Here is a 17,275-nt window from a genome sequence, read left to right as displayed (position 1 = left end):
TTATTTGAAATATATTCCTAAGAAAATTACTGATATCAAAGACAATAATTTATTCAAACAGATTTTACAAGATTACATAATGAATCGCATTACTTTATTCTTAGTCATAGGGCTATCATTTTTGTTATGGTTGCTATTAAGTTTATTATTTTAACACTATTTAATGCACAAAATGTGCAAAGGAGAATAAATATTGATTTGCCTATTGTCTATTAAGTAAAATTTAATTTCAAAACCTTTAGGTTTTTTACATATTAGATAACCAAATCTTAATTATCATACCTGCAATAATATACGTAACGATTGAATTTCATTTGCACATTTTAGGAAAAAGTAATACAAATTATGCTAATTTTCATGTAAAACAGATACTCATAATTTTACAATAACCTTTTTTATGCTTTGGTAAACAGATTATATTCCTCTCAGATTTGTAACTGATTTTTTCTGTCAAATTTGTATACTATTTTTAGTAATAATTAATATTCAATTTACAAAATAGTAATAGATTTTGTAAAGTTTGGAGATTGTATCAATTTAGTCAAGATATACTGATGAAAAGTTTACATAATAAAGGAATATCTTGAGGAAGGAGTGCTATGCATACAGATAAATACATATTAATGGCAGACAAGGTTAAAGTTGTATTAATTTATTCATTTACATCAGATAAAATATTGTGTTTTTAGATTAGGCCATGAAGATAATTGAAAGAGGCTGCTGTTCAGTCTTATATCAAAGCTCATCTGTTAAAGGTTTAACAATTACCCCAACAGGAACTTAAGAGTCACAAGAAAATCCAGAGTGAGTTAATTTTAAGTTCATTAATTCTATACACTTTTATTGAGCCACTAAGCAATAAGATCTTGACATTTTGTTGAAATGTTAGCCAGCTTTGACAACATGAAAATAACTCTCAGTTTTGTTTTAATGATTAAAATTAATAATTTTATTTAAGAAATTCATCTTTAAAATTATAATTTAATAGTCTTTTTGCAATATGTTTAAAATTCTTGCTGATACTTTAAAACTGTATTTTTTTAAATTTTAGCCATCAGAATAGTTATGATTATCATACAAATACGTAGTCATTAAAAAATTATATAACTTACAATTCCACACATATTTTTAAAAAAGTGTTAGGGCTCACTACATTCTATGAAACAGAGTTCTCAAAACTTACGTTCTTTTTAGGAGTAGGGATTGGCATTCAACTGATGTTTGGCATTCAATTAAAAGTATTACACTGAATTTGAAAAACTATTCATACATTGGTTGTATAAATATATTGTACAGTCAAATTTTCACTCTAAAACAGAAATTGTCTAAACTTAGAGAAACCAACATTCTTTCTACCATGTTTGAATTAAAATCAGTCAGATTGAGTAGGTTGATTTTAGTTTTTACTACTCAATAACCATTTTGTATTTATAGACTTTTTATCTACATATATTATGTCAAAATTATTATTACTCCGGCTGTTCTTAATTTGGTACATGAGTAGTATCGCAGTGAAGGTGTTAACAACCTACAGTTGAATTTGTAAGACATGAAACAGTTCGTGCAAGGGAGATGGCTGGGGTTAGTGGAGAAGGATATAGGGGCAGTAGAGTGCCAGTCTGCTACTATCCCTACTAACATAGATGGGTTGTTATGTCAAATCATCCCGCAGACTGCACATCCTGAGCGTAACATTACGTTGCGATTACACTTGCAGTGTTACTAAATTAATTGATACTTAACTCTTTTCTTTTTTCCAGTCTGCAACATTAAATATTAATCAGAAAATAATAATTTTAAAGAACACACTTCTCAAATTTTAATATTTCCATATACTTTATAAAGGTAAAACCCTTGAATTCAGTGAAGGTTTTAACAACATAGTCTGTAGCTAGATATGTATCATACTTAAACATATTGACTGAGGTGGACAAAACTTGCTACTCAAGCTGTTCTAAAGCCAATACATGACTAGGACTAGTGTGAAGGTATTAACAACAGTCTGTAGTTATATATGTATCATAACTTAACACACTGACTGTGGAGGACACAACTTACTACTATGCAGCTCTTCTAAAATCAGTGCACGACTATCCACCTGAAGGTGTTAACAATGAGGTGGATGCAGCTTATTACTACTACTACAACTGTCCTAAAGCCAATACATGGCAAGTATCATAGCGAAAGTGTTAATAAATTTGTATGTATCTAGAGATGTTTTGTAGCTTAACACATTGACTGAGGTGGATGCAATTTATTACTACTACTACAGCTGCCATAAAGTCAGTACATGGCAAGTATCGTAGTGAAAGTGTTAATAAATTTGTCTGTGTCTAGAGATGTTTTATAGTTTAACACATTGACTGAGGTGGATGCAATTTATTACTACTACTACAGCTGCCCTAAAGTCAGTACATGGCAAGTATCGTAGTGAAAGTGTTAATAAATTTGTCTGTATCTAGAGATGTTTTATAGTTTAACACATTGACTGAGGTGGATGCAATTTATTACTACTACTACAACTGTCCTAAAGCCAGTACATGGCAAGTATCACAGTGAAAGTGTTAATAAATTTGTCTGTATCTAGAGATGTTTTATAGTTTAACACATTGACTGAGGTGGATGCAATTTATTACTACTACTACAGCTGTCCTAAAGCCAGTACATGGCAAGTATCACAGTGAAAGTGTTAATAACTTTGTCTGTATCTAGAGATGTTTTATAGTTTAACACATTGACTGAGGTGGATGCAATTTACTACTACTACAGCTGCCCTAAAGCCAGTACATGGCAAGTATCGTAGTGAAAGTGTTAATAAATTTGTCTGTATCTAGAGATGTTTTATAGTTTAACACATTGACTGAGGTGGATGCAGTTTATTACTACTACTACAACTGTCCTAAAGCCAGTACATGGCAAGTATCGTAGTGAAAGTGTTAATAAATTTGTCTGTATCTAGAGATGTTTTATAGTTTAACACATTGACTGATGTGGATGCAATTTACACATACTACAGTTGCCCTAAAGTCAGTACATGACAATTATCACAGTGAAAATGTATATAACTTTGTCTGTATCTAGAGATGTTTTATAGCTTAACACATTGACTGATGTGGACTTTACTCTATGATAAATACTAAGGATTTATTACTTTTTCATAAAAACATATAGTTTAGCCTGTTATGGAAGTTACACATGCATAATTCTCACTTTGAATGATTAGGGTTTTATTCAAAATCACTTTTTTCAAAAGAAGTGGACTGAATTTTCAAGAAATTATTAGATTCTAGATGATGTAAGTATTTCTAACTTTTGTTTGTCATAAAAATATGATAGTTTTTACAGTAATAAAACATAACACTTGTATATACAAATTAATTAATGAGAGTCTGCTGTATCTGGCTATGTCGATTTTATGAGAACAGTGCAACTGGTATGAAATATCAATAGATTCATATGTTCATGTATTTTATAGAGAAAGAAATCTTATTGATAGAATATATAAACTCCAAAATTGTTTAATTTTAAATAATTAGCCAAACCATTAGCCACTGGTATTGCTAAAATGGTGCAAGGTATGGTCTGGGAACCGGCTTACATGTCTAGGAGAGGTGACAAACAAAATAGTAGTACACAATTCACTCTTCTTAAGTGTAAACTTACTCATTTTGTTATAGAGAAAGGGGAATATTTGTGTTAATCTACTGTAGTTAATTGACTGAACCAAATTTACAAAAATGCATAACTCATCCTCTCAGATGGACGGACAGTACAGTGCTGGCTACCCTTGTGGGCAGTCCCCTTCCCAGCTAGTTCCACCCCCACCCCAGTTTGCTTGTCAGTTATTAATAATCCAAAACGGTTTTGTGTTAGAACCATCAAACTACTGGTTTAATTATTTATTTTGCATTGTAATAAACATTGGTAATGGCATTTCTTTCTTTTGAAACGTTTTCTTAAATAGGTTTTAAACATTTTGAATTTTAATATATATTTGAAAGTAGCTTTTTCATTTGTCGTTGTGGTGGGGGGGGGGGGGGTGGAAAAAGGTCGGCTGGCGCTGGGTACAAAAATCCTGGTGACATCACTGACATTAGCATACAATAGTATATTCAAAACGCGTATAAAAATATCCTCCTCACCTAGGGTGAGGCGGGACCTGAAGATATGAAAACTCTAGTATTAAATTTATTCTGTAACTACATACTCCAGAAATTAGTCTTAGTTAATACAAAAACATACATATAAACGTTTGAATGCAATTATTGATTATTAATTATTTAATTGTAGAATCTTGGAGCGTTGGAAAAAATGGTTTATTGTAGTATCACTAGATCAAGGAATACAACATTTTCCAATATATAATTTTTTATTTTGTGCAAGGCCTTTCTGAATCAAAGATTCCATCATCAGGCACTTCAAAAAATTATAATTTGTGAAGTGCCTATTTGTGATCTAGTGATACTACAATTATTTAATTAATTAATTTTGATATAGTGGTTTAGAAAGCAATGTTGAAGAAATCAATTTGTAGATTTAAAATTGAATTAGTAATAAATGAGCAGATGTGAACATCTATTTACTAGTATCTATTGACTTGGTAGAGTTATGTAATGTTCAGATAGAGTCTATTGGATTGATGTGGAGCAAACAGATGGACCTGAACAACATAATCATAGAAAAAGTACATGCACAGAAAAAAGGAGAAATGATGATGAGATGACCTGTTAAAAAGTCTATCCAAGGAATTTTCCTTGAAATTTAATTTATAAAGACATTCTATCATCAAATTCAAGAATTTCTAAACGTTTTCAGGGGGTTTTTATAACAATTTTACGTTGGTCACATAAACAAGATGTCTTTAAGTCTTAAACTCAAATAACTTTTTTTAAATAGAGTGCTTTGAATAATAATAGTAGGTACATTTTTATTAATTATTTATAGCTAGTACGCACTATTCCACAAACTAAATGAAGAAGACCTATTTCTTTTAAGGTTTATGTTAAAATACAATATTTTGCATTCTTTTTAACCATGTTTAATTTTTTTAATCCTATTTAAATTTTAAAGATGGTGCAATTGCTGCAGAGACTCAAGGATACAATAGCGAAGTTTTTTGACAAAACTCAACAACCAGTCAATTCTCTACAAACAACTACATCTTTGGGGACTTGTTCCGTTGTTTGTAAGTTATTCATGAGGATGAAAGAATTCTGCAAATATCTTATTAATCTACAGAAGGAACTTATTTTCAAATTATTGAACCAACTTCAAAGCTTAACTTCAATTTTCCACTACAGACGAAGTCTTGCTATTGAAAATACTACTTGGACTGGACCAAGAGAACCAACAGAACTTATACTACTAAATACTGAATCCAAGAATACTAAATTGAGAGAACACTCTGAGTCAGAGCGAATGAGACAAAATACACAACCATATCCTATATCTGAGAATGTACTTTCATTAAATGTTCAAGAGACAAGGAAAACCACAGGTGAAAATGTCCAGACTCATCCTTCATAGAGAATGTTCCACTTCTTCATTTTTTTGGTATGTTATCTCATTCAAAAATATTAAATTTGTGTAATTTTTCTTATTATTATAGAGTAAATAATATGTTAATTAATAATGAATAAGTAAAAATATGGGTTCAGTTTATATAACCACCAGGAATTATTGGTATTACGGAACATTCACAAATTTAAAAAATTTGCCATTGAATAAAAATAAAATTATGAAGTATTAAAATATTAAAGAAATTTATACATTCTCTGAAAAATGAAATAATTTTAACAATAAAATATGCATAAAGCTTCACGTGTGTTATAAATTCAATGCACATTAGATTCTATACATACTTTGATAACATGACTAAGAGCACTGAACTTCAGGAGCACATTCCAAATTTAAATGTTATTAAGATTTATATGGGGAATTATTTTGAAATATAAAAGTATTTTGAATCTGCAGAATATCTGTAACATAACTAACTATCATAGGTTTAGATAGACCAGATATGAAGCCAAATTGTTATTTTTCAAAATATGTTGATATTTTTAAATATATTCAAATTTCCAAAGACACCAGAAATTCACATATTCTCAGACAAAATTTAAAATCTAGAGCATAAAAGTAGCAGTTTTATCAATTTTGAAGTACGATTGTGTTTAAAGAAATGCTTAAAATTATAGTATGACATTATATACTATCATGTAAAATATTTAGCTATTAGTATTTAAAAAGTAAAATATTAGAGGAGTATAATAGCATTAGTAATATTACAAATTAAGAATAATATATATTTAAAAAATAAATGTTGTATTTTTAAATAAAAAATGAAGCAAAGAAAACTGTGTTATGATTTGAATTTTAAACAGTAAAGTTCTGTCAATAACAAAATAATTTTTGGAAAGGTATAGAAAAATATGTAGCCTATATTATTATAATAATTTTGGAGTATTATTTACAAATTCATCAAATTATTACAATAATCTGGAAGATGAGAGTCAATCTGCATTGTATGTACAATACAACAGGTTTTTGTGAAAGCAGAGGAAGAATTCGCCATTAGAAAGAAATGGATTGTGATTCATGTTACTATTGGTGAAGATTAAAAAGTGAGTTTAGTGAAAGGGTTAAAAATGCTAAATGATACATTTTTCACCTCTGATATTTTTTATATTAGTTTAACACAATTCAAACCAACAGTTAAACAGGTAAATAATGACACCAGTCAGCAATGAGACACAGAGACAGAAAATGGTGAAAATTAACATTTTAACCTCATCATCTCTTAGATTGACTCTAATATGCTTTTATTTAGAAACCTGATAGTTGGTTTTTGTCAAACGAAACACATATTACTTGTGAAGACCATAATAAATTAACTATTTTAAACTCATTTACTATTTTTAACTCATTTTCTACACTGTCATTTTAATCCCAACAATACGTATTGTGATTGATGATCAATTTGTTGCTTAGAAAAATTCCTGTATTGATACCATAAAAGACTAGACTGTGTTTTATACAAATTGTACTAAACTTCGAGTTGAATAATCCACACTAAAATATATTTCAGTTTTTTATTAAGACAAGCAAAAAGATTGAGAATTTTTTCTGGATGGCTAATAAAAATATAGAAAGCATTTGGATGCACATTAATTGTATCTTTATACGAGATATCTCCCATTATGCAATTAAAAATAAGGAATTAAAAGTGTTCGGGCTCTAAAATTTGTTCTATTTAGTTAAAATCATTATCGCCACCAGTAAAAGTGGCTCTTAAAATGACTCTTAAACACTTCCAAATGCAGGTAACCAAAATTCTAGCTGCCTTCTTTCTTCATTATATACTACCACTGTCTAAATTATGAAACTTAGGTTGGATTTCATCACTTCATCTGTAGTTATGACTTGTTTGTTTTAGAATAAATATGTTGCTGAACACAATAAGAGAGCTGCCAAATCTTCAAAATGAAGACAACAAAAATTACAATATGAAAGTAAATCATCTGCAGAACACACTCCTGTAAAAAACAATGACAATAAATAAATGTTCATTTAAAATTTGGAAACTTATTTACTTCTAATTTGAAGCCTTTCCTGATTTCTTAGAATCATTTGCTACTGTTTATAAAATACTTTGAATAATTATTTGTATAAACTATTTACAATTTTTATAACTTCCAGTAGCATGAAAACTACTTACTACTTATCATGATTCTGCCTAATACTATTACTATTACAATTACTATGTTTTGGTAAAAGTATTAACATTTTAATGTTAAGAAAGCTGACTACCATCCAAATTAAACAAATATTTTGCAATATATACTATATATTTATTCTTGTTCTTCAGTGGTAACATGATTTTCAATGATAGACGAGAAAACTGAAATACAAATGATCCGTTCTTAGAGGGTAACAGAATGGATGGTATAAGAGATAAATGAAAATTACTGTATTAAAAAAGAAAATTACATGCAGGACTAACAAATTGTAAATTCTTCCAGTGATTTAAATTAGGATATAGTAAGGAGTAGGATGCAATAACATGGGACACATATGAACAATGACAATGGAATGAATAATGTGTCAAAATAATGTCTCTCACTGATGGATTTCTACTTCTGTAAAAACTCAAAGGGAGGAATTGTAGCCCCATTGATTGGAAATAGCCAGCATACAGGGATTGTCGATGTAGTATTCCTCAAAATGATTTTACAGCAATGATGAGCTCAGATTTGTTACAACACATAATAAATCTTGTACAAGGTGTAACAGATCGATAATATGCAGTACAAATTTCAAATAAGTTCGCAGCAAATTGGAGAATGGATACATTCTAATCAATTCTCGTGAACAGTCTCGTCGCTAATTATGACGTCAAATCACATGTGACCGTTAAAATAAATTAACTTTAATTCAATAAATTAAATTTAAATAAATAATTTAATTAACTTTAACTTTAGTAATAATAACTTGGAATAAATTCAGATAATTAATTAAATTGTAAGAGTTACAAAATAAACTTTTATTTTACAAACAATATTAGCATAGATATTAAAACTTAATTGTAATAGTTTAATTTAATTTATTTGTATTAATATTATACTATATTAGTATAATCAATGTTCTAGTGTATATTACTCTAAGTATTAAATGTGATTGGTGGTTTCCCATCACGCCACTTGTATATTTCTGCTCAGCATCCTTTTGTCTCATTCCGCCCAATTACTTCAGTCAGCCTGTGACACCCGTAACCTACACCACCACATGTTGACAATTAACAGTCTTTTTCATTTCTATTTCCCAAAAGTGTGTGCCCACCATACATAACAGTGGCAATGAGGATGGGGTGGTCAACCTTGTGATGTCGGCATCCCTCAGTGTGGTGTTGTAGTGGGCGACTGCTGATTGTCTCATAGTGGGCATGGCTACTGTGTCTGCTCCGTCCTGGCCTGCTGCAGGGTAGGGGGAGTGTGTACAGCGATCGTCTGATCAATGTGTTCTACACAGCACCAGATTGCGACTTAACTAAATAAATTGTTGGACTAATTTGTTTAGTTACATATCCTTCCAAACACTTATTTTAGTTCTATACTGTCTAACCATACCTAATTACAGAATTGCAGAAAGTGATTTATTCAATAAAGTTGATCACAGTTATGCATACATGCAATTAAAATTAGATTGTATGCTCAGAAGTTGTGCACCATAAGCACTCATAAAGGGTTATTTTTGTACAAAAGGATGGCAGACGACATTGCTTTAGCTCCAGGTATTTTGCAAATGAAAATAGAACAAACACTCCAAGGATTGGCTGGTGTTGTGATCTTCCTAGCTGATGTTCTTTTATCTGCTAGTGATAACGAGACTCATGTTAAACGTCTCAGAGAAGTTTTTAAGTAACTTAGTGACACTGAGTTCACAGTAAAAATGTCAACCTAAACTTGAATATTTAGGCTTTACCAATGACAAAGGGGTTCTCAACACCACACAGTCCAAGGTCAAAGCGATTGTTGACGCACAATCTTGAGGAATGTAACTAAGGTTAAATCCTTTATCAGAATAAATAAAGTACTGTGGTAAATTTATAAAAACCTTATCTAGTGTTATAAGTCCTCTGTACAATATTTTAAGGAAAGATGTTCCTTTTGTTTTTGAAAAGACTGTCTGAATTCTTTCAGTCATATGAAACAGTTACTGCTCCAGTACTAGCTCATTACGATAGTCAAGCTTTCATAGTGTTGACTTTGGATGCCAGTGGCATGGGTTTAGGTTGTGTTCTGAGTACCATTACTAAAGACGAGGTGAAAAGCCCAGTATCTTACAGTTCACGAACTATGTCTCCAACGGAAATGAACTATTCCCAGATTGACAAGGAACCTTTAGATGTAGTGTATGGAGTAAGGACGTACCATCAGTATCTGTATGGTAGGCATTTTACCATAAAAAGTGACCACAAAGCTCTAATTAGCATTTTGGTCCAAGAAAAGATCTACCAATCTTTGCAGCAAGTAGGTTACAGAGGTATGCCTTATTTTTATCAGGTTATGATTTTGACTTCCAGTACGTCATGTCAAGCATTAATAGTGCTGATGCCTTATCTAGGTTACCATTAAAAGTAAAAAAAAAAAAAAAAAACACACACAGAGGAAGATAATGAATCATATATACAGTAGGTACTTATTTACAGTGCATCAAGGAAAGTTAGTTTCCAGTAATTTGTCATGTAAAGTCAAAGACTCTCAAAGACCCTATGTTAACCAAAGTTATAGGCTGTGTACGGTATGGATGGCCTAGTTATTTATCTGACGATGCAAGGGAATTGATGGAATTTTTCGAAGGAAGGACGAATTATCTATTGAGCAAGGTGTGCTAAAGTGGGATTATAAAGTAATAATACCACCAATTTTACAAACATATGTGTTAAATGAGCTACATGGAAGCCATTTGGGCATAATCAAAATAAAATCTGTGGCAAGATCATATATCTGGTGGCCAAGTATCGATCAATATATCGAAGCACTTGCTAGCAGCTGTTCCCCCTGCCTCTTGGAAAGGGCTTATCCCTACAAAAGTGAACTCCATAATTGGCATTATCCAAGTACTCCTTGAGATCGTTTACATTTTGATTACAATATGACCATTTAAGGGCAAAATGTATTTAATTATAGTGGATGCTCATTCAAAGTGGCTTGAAGTGTTTGATACAGTTCAACATCAGCTAAGCAAGCTAAAGAGTATTCGATACTGTTATTTGCTCGTTTTGGATTCCCGGTGTCTATACACACTGACAATGGACGTCCCTCCAATTCTGAGGAGTCATCTAAGTTTCTCAATACTAATGATGTCAAGCACACCACTTCAGCTCCCTATCATCCTCAATCTAACGGCCAAGCCGAACATTTTGTGAAGTAAGCTAAGTCTAAACTAAAATTTGTCTTAAGAGATAATATTGATGTTACAGTAGATTTAAGTAAGATTTTATTGGATTATAGAAATTCAGTACATCTCAAAACAAATGAAACCCAAGCTAAACTTATGTTCAACAGATCTTCGAGAACTCGTTATGATTTAATGAGACCCAATTTGCCAAATTTTGTCCAGGAAAGACAGTCAAAGCAAGAAGTGTATGACAAGACATGTATGCTGGAAATAGTACAACAAGGACATTTTATTCAAACCAATTAGTACTTGTTAGAGACTATAGAGACCTACATCACCACGTGTTGACAATTAACAACATAATGTACAAACAGATCAACACACCATGTTAATGACATTTGTCTGAGGGCTTCAAGATCGCTGGGGCTGTTGAGTCGAACCTCCAGATTTATGACTGACTTGCGGACTTTGAAGGTGTTGTATTGTGCCAACGTTAGACCCATCCTTGAGTACTGTAGCGTGGTGTGGACACCCAACCAAGTGGGCCTTGTGAAGCAGATGGAGAACGTCCAAAACAGATTCCTGCGGCTTGTTGGGTGTCGATTGGGTTTTCCCTTTAGGCTTGTCCCCCTTAACGAAATAAAAGGGCTGCTGGGTCTTCACTCCCTTCAGTGCAGGAGGAACTCTCAGGATGCACTGTTCCTATACGGGGTCATTACAGGACTGGTGGATTGTCCGGCCATCCTTGGCCACATAGGATTACGCTGCTTCAGTGGAACTAGGTCTAGGGACTTATTCGAGAGAAGAAGTCTGAGCAGTAATTACGAATGCCACAGCACGATGAACAGAGTCCAAATCCTAGGAAATAAAATCGCTCCGCACTTGGACTTTTTTACGGCGACCAGAGGTTCATTCAGAAAGGACCTCAATAATGTTCTATGTGATGAAAACATGCCTTTTTGACCTAACAGAAGTTAAAACACACACACACACACACTCACCCGTGAATCTGTGACCTGATACCTTACTATTGTTATATTATTTTAGGATTATTTATTGGGGTTAATGTTAATATTTAAGTTGTTGTCTTATCTAATGTTTACGCTTATATGTAATTATTGTTATGTTATATTATATAAATTATAGTTATTGTTTATTATATTATTTATTTATATATTGTTATATTATTATGTTATTATTGTTGTTATTCTTATTGTTTCACTATATTCATTTGCTGTTAAATAAATTGTATAGCAACTGATTGGTTGTGACAAAACTTATAAGTTATTGAATATATTATTGGTCTATTATGACCAGTTAATTATGTGCTTGAGCATTTTGTCAGAACCGGAGTTTTCTATTAAATCAGCGATCATTTTTGCGCATAGAGTTCAGATCAATATATATTAATATCAATGTATTTAATTTCTTATTGTAAATTGTAGCCTGGAAAGTTTTAATATTTATTATTTGTATGTTTAAGTTATTTAGATTAAGATATTGAAATTGTATAATGGATTTGCCGTTGGATGTGAAAAATAAAAATAAAAACAGTCTTCTTCATTTCTATTCCCCTACAGTATCTGCCCTCACAATATATAACAGCAATACATAACATTCGAGTCCGAGATCTATTTAAGTGGAGGGATCTATTTCCGTTATCCCCCGCTCTCGCCCTGCATCATTCTCTTTCCTTCATTGGCTTTATAACTGAAAATACCTGGTATCTCGTATTGTGCTATACAAGCAAGAATTGATGGTTAAACTTGTTTCAGAAATATTAATTTGTGGAGAAATAAAAAGTAAATTTATATACATTTCAATAAATAGTGTAATAGGCCAATGTCTCTGTGAGCAGTTGTAATTTAAATAAATGATAAGAAAAATGGTAAGCTTGCACCAGCACTACAGATCGTAAAATATTTATATATATATATATATATATATATATATATATATATATATATATATATATATATATATATTTATGTAGAATTTTTTACATAATAAAATTATGTAGAAAAAGGCCAACATTATTAATATTAACATTGTCTAGATACAAAATTCAGTTAAAAATCCTTTATTCATATTTATGTACATGTGTATACATGAATAGTGCCAAATTGCTTAACAATACTAGACTAAAAATAATTAAAACTGAAATTAATATTTTCAATATTTACAACCTTATTCAGAAAATACAATTTTAAATTAGAGAGAGGTGAATAATTCCTCAATAGAATAAAGTGTTTTGTTAAGTAATTAATCTTTGAGAATATTTTTGAACTTCTGTTTTTAAAAGAAAATATTTCAGACGTACAAGTATGAGTCATACATACTGTGTCATATATAAAAGGTTATTTTAAGAATTTTATTTATCTAATTTAGATGAAACCATTGTTTATATCAAACGTTTCAGATTGTGGCAATTCAAATTCATGCAAGATGTTTATCTCAGACATTTCACAACATAGAGTCAAGAGTCAAGAGTCAAACAAACTTTACTCGTGATAATCATGTTACATGGAATAGTGTCAAAAATTAGTTTTAGAGTAAACAGTAAATTACATACAAAGAAATAACAATTTTTATACATTATTCAAAAAGATGTATAAAATCAAAAAACTCCAAATAACTGTAAATTGGGTTGTTGGTAAGAAATGTTTTGAGCTTTTGTCTGAAGTGCTTTACAGACAACAGTCTTGTGTCAACAGGTAAAAGATTGAAAAGCTTCACTGATACCACCTCAAAACTTTTTTGAGTTCTTGCGTATTTATGAAATTTAATGAAGAGACCCTGTCTATGTCTGGTATTATGCTCATGTATATCTTCAAAGGCTGAAAAGTTTCCAATATTGCATCTGACATAACTTAAACAGTCAAGTACAAAAATTGCTGGCAAGGTCAAAATTCCAAGTTCTTTGAAGATTGGTCTACAATGTGCTCTAGATGGGGCTCCTGTCATTACCCTTAATACTCTCTTTTGAAAAACCAGTAGATGAATAGCAGTAGAATGGTTTCCCAGTGAATGGTTCCATATGCCAAGTGGCTATGAATATGGGCAAAGTATACAGTAAGCAAGGCCTAAATTGAGATGGTGCGATAAAGGACTATGAGAGTAAATATTCCACTACAGATTTTCTTGACGAGCGAGCTAATGTGTGTCTCCCATCCCAAATTAGATTCAAGGTGCACACCAAGGAACTTGTCAGCTTCAGAATGCATATTTCTAGTGCGATTTGTGTCCACCATTTTAGCGTCGTTGAGGCAGAGACTATTTGCTTCAGATCAATTTTGTATGATGTTCGATAATCCATCCAATCTCAAATTCAATGCCATGCTACCCCTCTCACATACAGCAAGTACTAAGTTATCAGCAAACTGGTAAGCATCTACTGATTCACTCTGAATAGCATTGGGTAGGTCATTGGCATAAATTATGAATAACAGTGGTCCCAACACTGAGCCCTGTGGGACTCCATGCTCCATCAACTGAAAAGTTGATACACTGCCCTCCAAACAAACAGCCTGATAATGTTCATCGAGGTAAGATTTCATGAGTGCAATACTTGAATCTTGAAATCCATAGTGCTTTAATTTCTGCAGAAGAATTTTGTGAGAAACAGTGTCGAAGGCTTTGGTAAAATCATACATCCTTCCACCTACACTAATCTTGTTTTCTAAGCCTTCAGAGCATTTAAGAGTGTATGATAAAACCGCGTCCACTGTACTGCGCTCTGCTCTAAAACCATACTGACACATGCTGAATAGAGAGTGTAATTCAAAATAATGTACAATTTGTTGATTTAATAAAACCTCAAATATTTTTGATAGGACAGTAATAATGCTTATAGGCCTAAAATTACTGTACTCTGACTTGCTGCCTTTTTTATGTACAGGCACAACCTTAGAGAATTTTAAACAGTTGGGAAATGTACCTACTTCAATGCACCTATTAAAGAGACAAGTCAATGGTTCGCAAATGTAGTAGGCAGCTTGTTTGATGATTAGAGATTTCAGTCCATATACATCCAGAGAACTACTATTTTTAAGACTTATTATTTCACCATATACATCTTCCACTGTCAATTGAGTAAAGCTGAAATGGCTTGGTATATTGGTACTGAGAAAGGACGAAAAACATTTTCCATTATATGGTATAGCATTGATGACGTCATTCACACTGTCGACAAAAAAAGTTGTTAAAACCTTCAGATGTTAGGCCAGAATCACTAAGAGTAAATCTGGTTTTAGTACTAATGTGAGTCAAGTCCTTCACAAGAGACCAAGTTGTTTTGATTTATTTGATGAGCTTTCTATGAGATTTGAGTAGTACGCACGTTTTGTAGCCTGTAACTTTTGTTTATACCTAAGTTTGAGATCATTCAGTTTTAACATTAATACACTGTGAGTCTTTGGCAGCATAATAATAGTCAAGACAGGCTTCTTTCAATTTATGAAGTTCTTCTGTATACCATTTTTTTTAATTGAAATGTTTTTTAAACTTTACTATTTTCTTAGTTAAGGGGTATGACGCATTTACTACATTTAAAAAACAGGAAAAGATACAGTACGCCATATCAGTAGGTTCTGTACAAGAGTACATGAAAAGCCAACTTACTGTGCTCAGCAAGAAGATAAAATTTTTTAAACCAAGATCTGACATTTGCCTACAAAATACAGTTTTTGGTTCTTTCATCGCTTGATAAAACTCTACCTGATCAACGGCTAATTTCGAAGTGATTGCATCATGATCTGAAGTGGAAAGAGTCGGTATGACACTAGCCGAACAGTGATCAGAGTGGACATTTGTCAAAAAATTGTCAATGCATAAGCCTACATTAAAGTGACCAAGTCTACCTGCTGAAACGGATGGTCTAGTAACTTCAGTTATGGTGTGTCTCATACCACACATACCTAGTAAGCTAAAGAATTCTTGAGAATCATAGCTATGAGGCTGTAAAGTATTTATATTATAGTCCCCTGCAATCACAATATTGCAGTTAGAATATGTCATAAATATATAATTCACCACATCATGCAACTTAGCAATAACATTGTCAATAGAATCTTTTCTTTCATCAGGAACTCTATATACATCAATAAGAACTATCTTGTAACATGCAATAAATAGCCCACACACTTCAAAGTCAGATATGCATGCAAAACTATCAATATTAGTCGGCAACTTACTTTCAATTCCAGATTTTAGGAAGAGAGCCACACCTCCACGCTTATATTGAGGTCAGCAGAAGGAAGCCCTGAGGTCATAGCCATCAATTGCAATGGTAAATCCTCTCACACACTTGCAACAAGCTCTGTAATAAGTTAACTATACATTAGTTATTTAAAATAGCATTTCCTCAGAGGTCAACCAATGCTCACAAAAACACATAGCATCAGGTCCTATGTCCTTAGTCAGAGATTCAATTATGTTCAGTTTGGATAACAATCCTTGCACATTCCAACCGAAGAACACAAATTCTTCTACTCTAGGTTTAGGATCCATAGATATTTGACTAGGCCTATTTGTAGCAGGAAGATTAGATTTATCTTCACTTGGACCTGACCTTAATTTGCGAACAAAAAATGCCTGTTGTTCAAATTTCGCCTCTTTTGAACATACTCTTTCACTAACACCCCTTCCAACCAAAATCCCGGATCCAACACCTTATCCTTTTGCTCATCAGTTACACCTATTTTAAAAGATTTATAGGTGGTGAAACGAGACACAACATCTTCACAAGAACTGTCAGTAATACCTCCACTAGTGAGATATTCTTTGACATTTTCCTTTACAACGCTCGGATCAAGCCTAGAGATGAAAATCCAATTTAATTTCTTCACACATGTGAGCTTGTTACTGTTTGGCGCAAGAGCCTTTATGCCAACGATAGGCCTAGGTTTTGGTTTGTCATTATTTACTGCAGGTTTTAGCTGAAGAATTTTAGAGTACAAAGCAGGATTTTGTTGTTGATAGTTACTTTTACTTGCATCTTAAGAGATATGGTTTGAGTTGGAGTTGGCCCCCGAAATATACACGTCCAGCAATTTCAGACAACATTCATTCTTACTATTTTTTATAACTCTAAGGCTTCAAGATTGGGCCTTAAAAGTTTTAGACGTGTATAATTGAATTGTCAGTGAATACCAACATAATTTCGGATTGATATGTTTGTACAAGCAACTTTATATGCCTGTAACACATTTGACTTCAAGATGATGGAGTTTCTAAATATTTTAAAGTGTTATGAATTAATATACCCAATCTTAAGAGTTATGAACACAGACACAGACACACACACACACACACACACACACACACACACACACACACACACACACACTGCAGTGCGAACTGGAAGAAATCCCGCCTATAA

At 32.1% G+C, this 17,275-nt stretch overlaps 1 long non-coding RNA gene across 1 annotated transcript; it reads left to right on the top strand.

Moving 5' to 3' along the window:
* Window positions 1-673: 673 nt before the first annotated feature.
* On the top strand, window positions 674-7,580 carry LOC124359090. The gene is made up of 3 exons (XR_006922105.1): window positions 674-804; window positions 5,071-5,553; window positions 7,433-7,580. It is a non-coding gene; the product is annotated as an uncharacterized LOC124359090 (long non-coding RNA).
* Window positions 7,581-17,275: the final 9,695 nt, after the last annotated feature.

This window comes from Homalodisca vitripennis, chromosome 4, assembly GCF_021130785.1.
Source record: "Homalodisca vitripennis isolate AUS2020 chromosome 4, UT_GWSS_2.1, whole genome shotgun sequence".
NCBI lineage: Eukaryota > Metazoa > Arthropoda > Insecta > Hemiptera > Cicadellidae > Homalodisca > Homalodisca vitripennis.
This window is presented reverse-complemented; position numbering and strand designations above follow the sequence as displayed.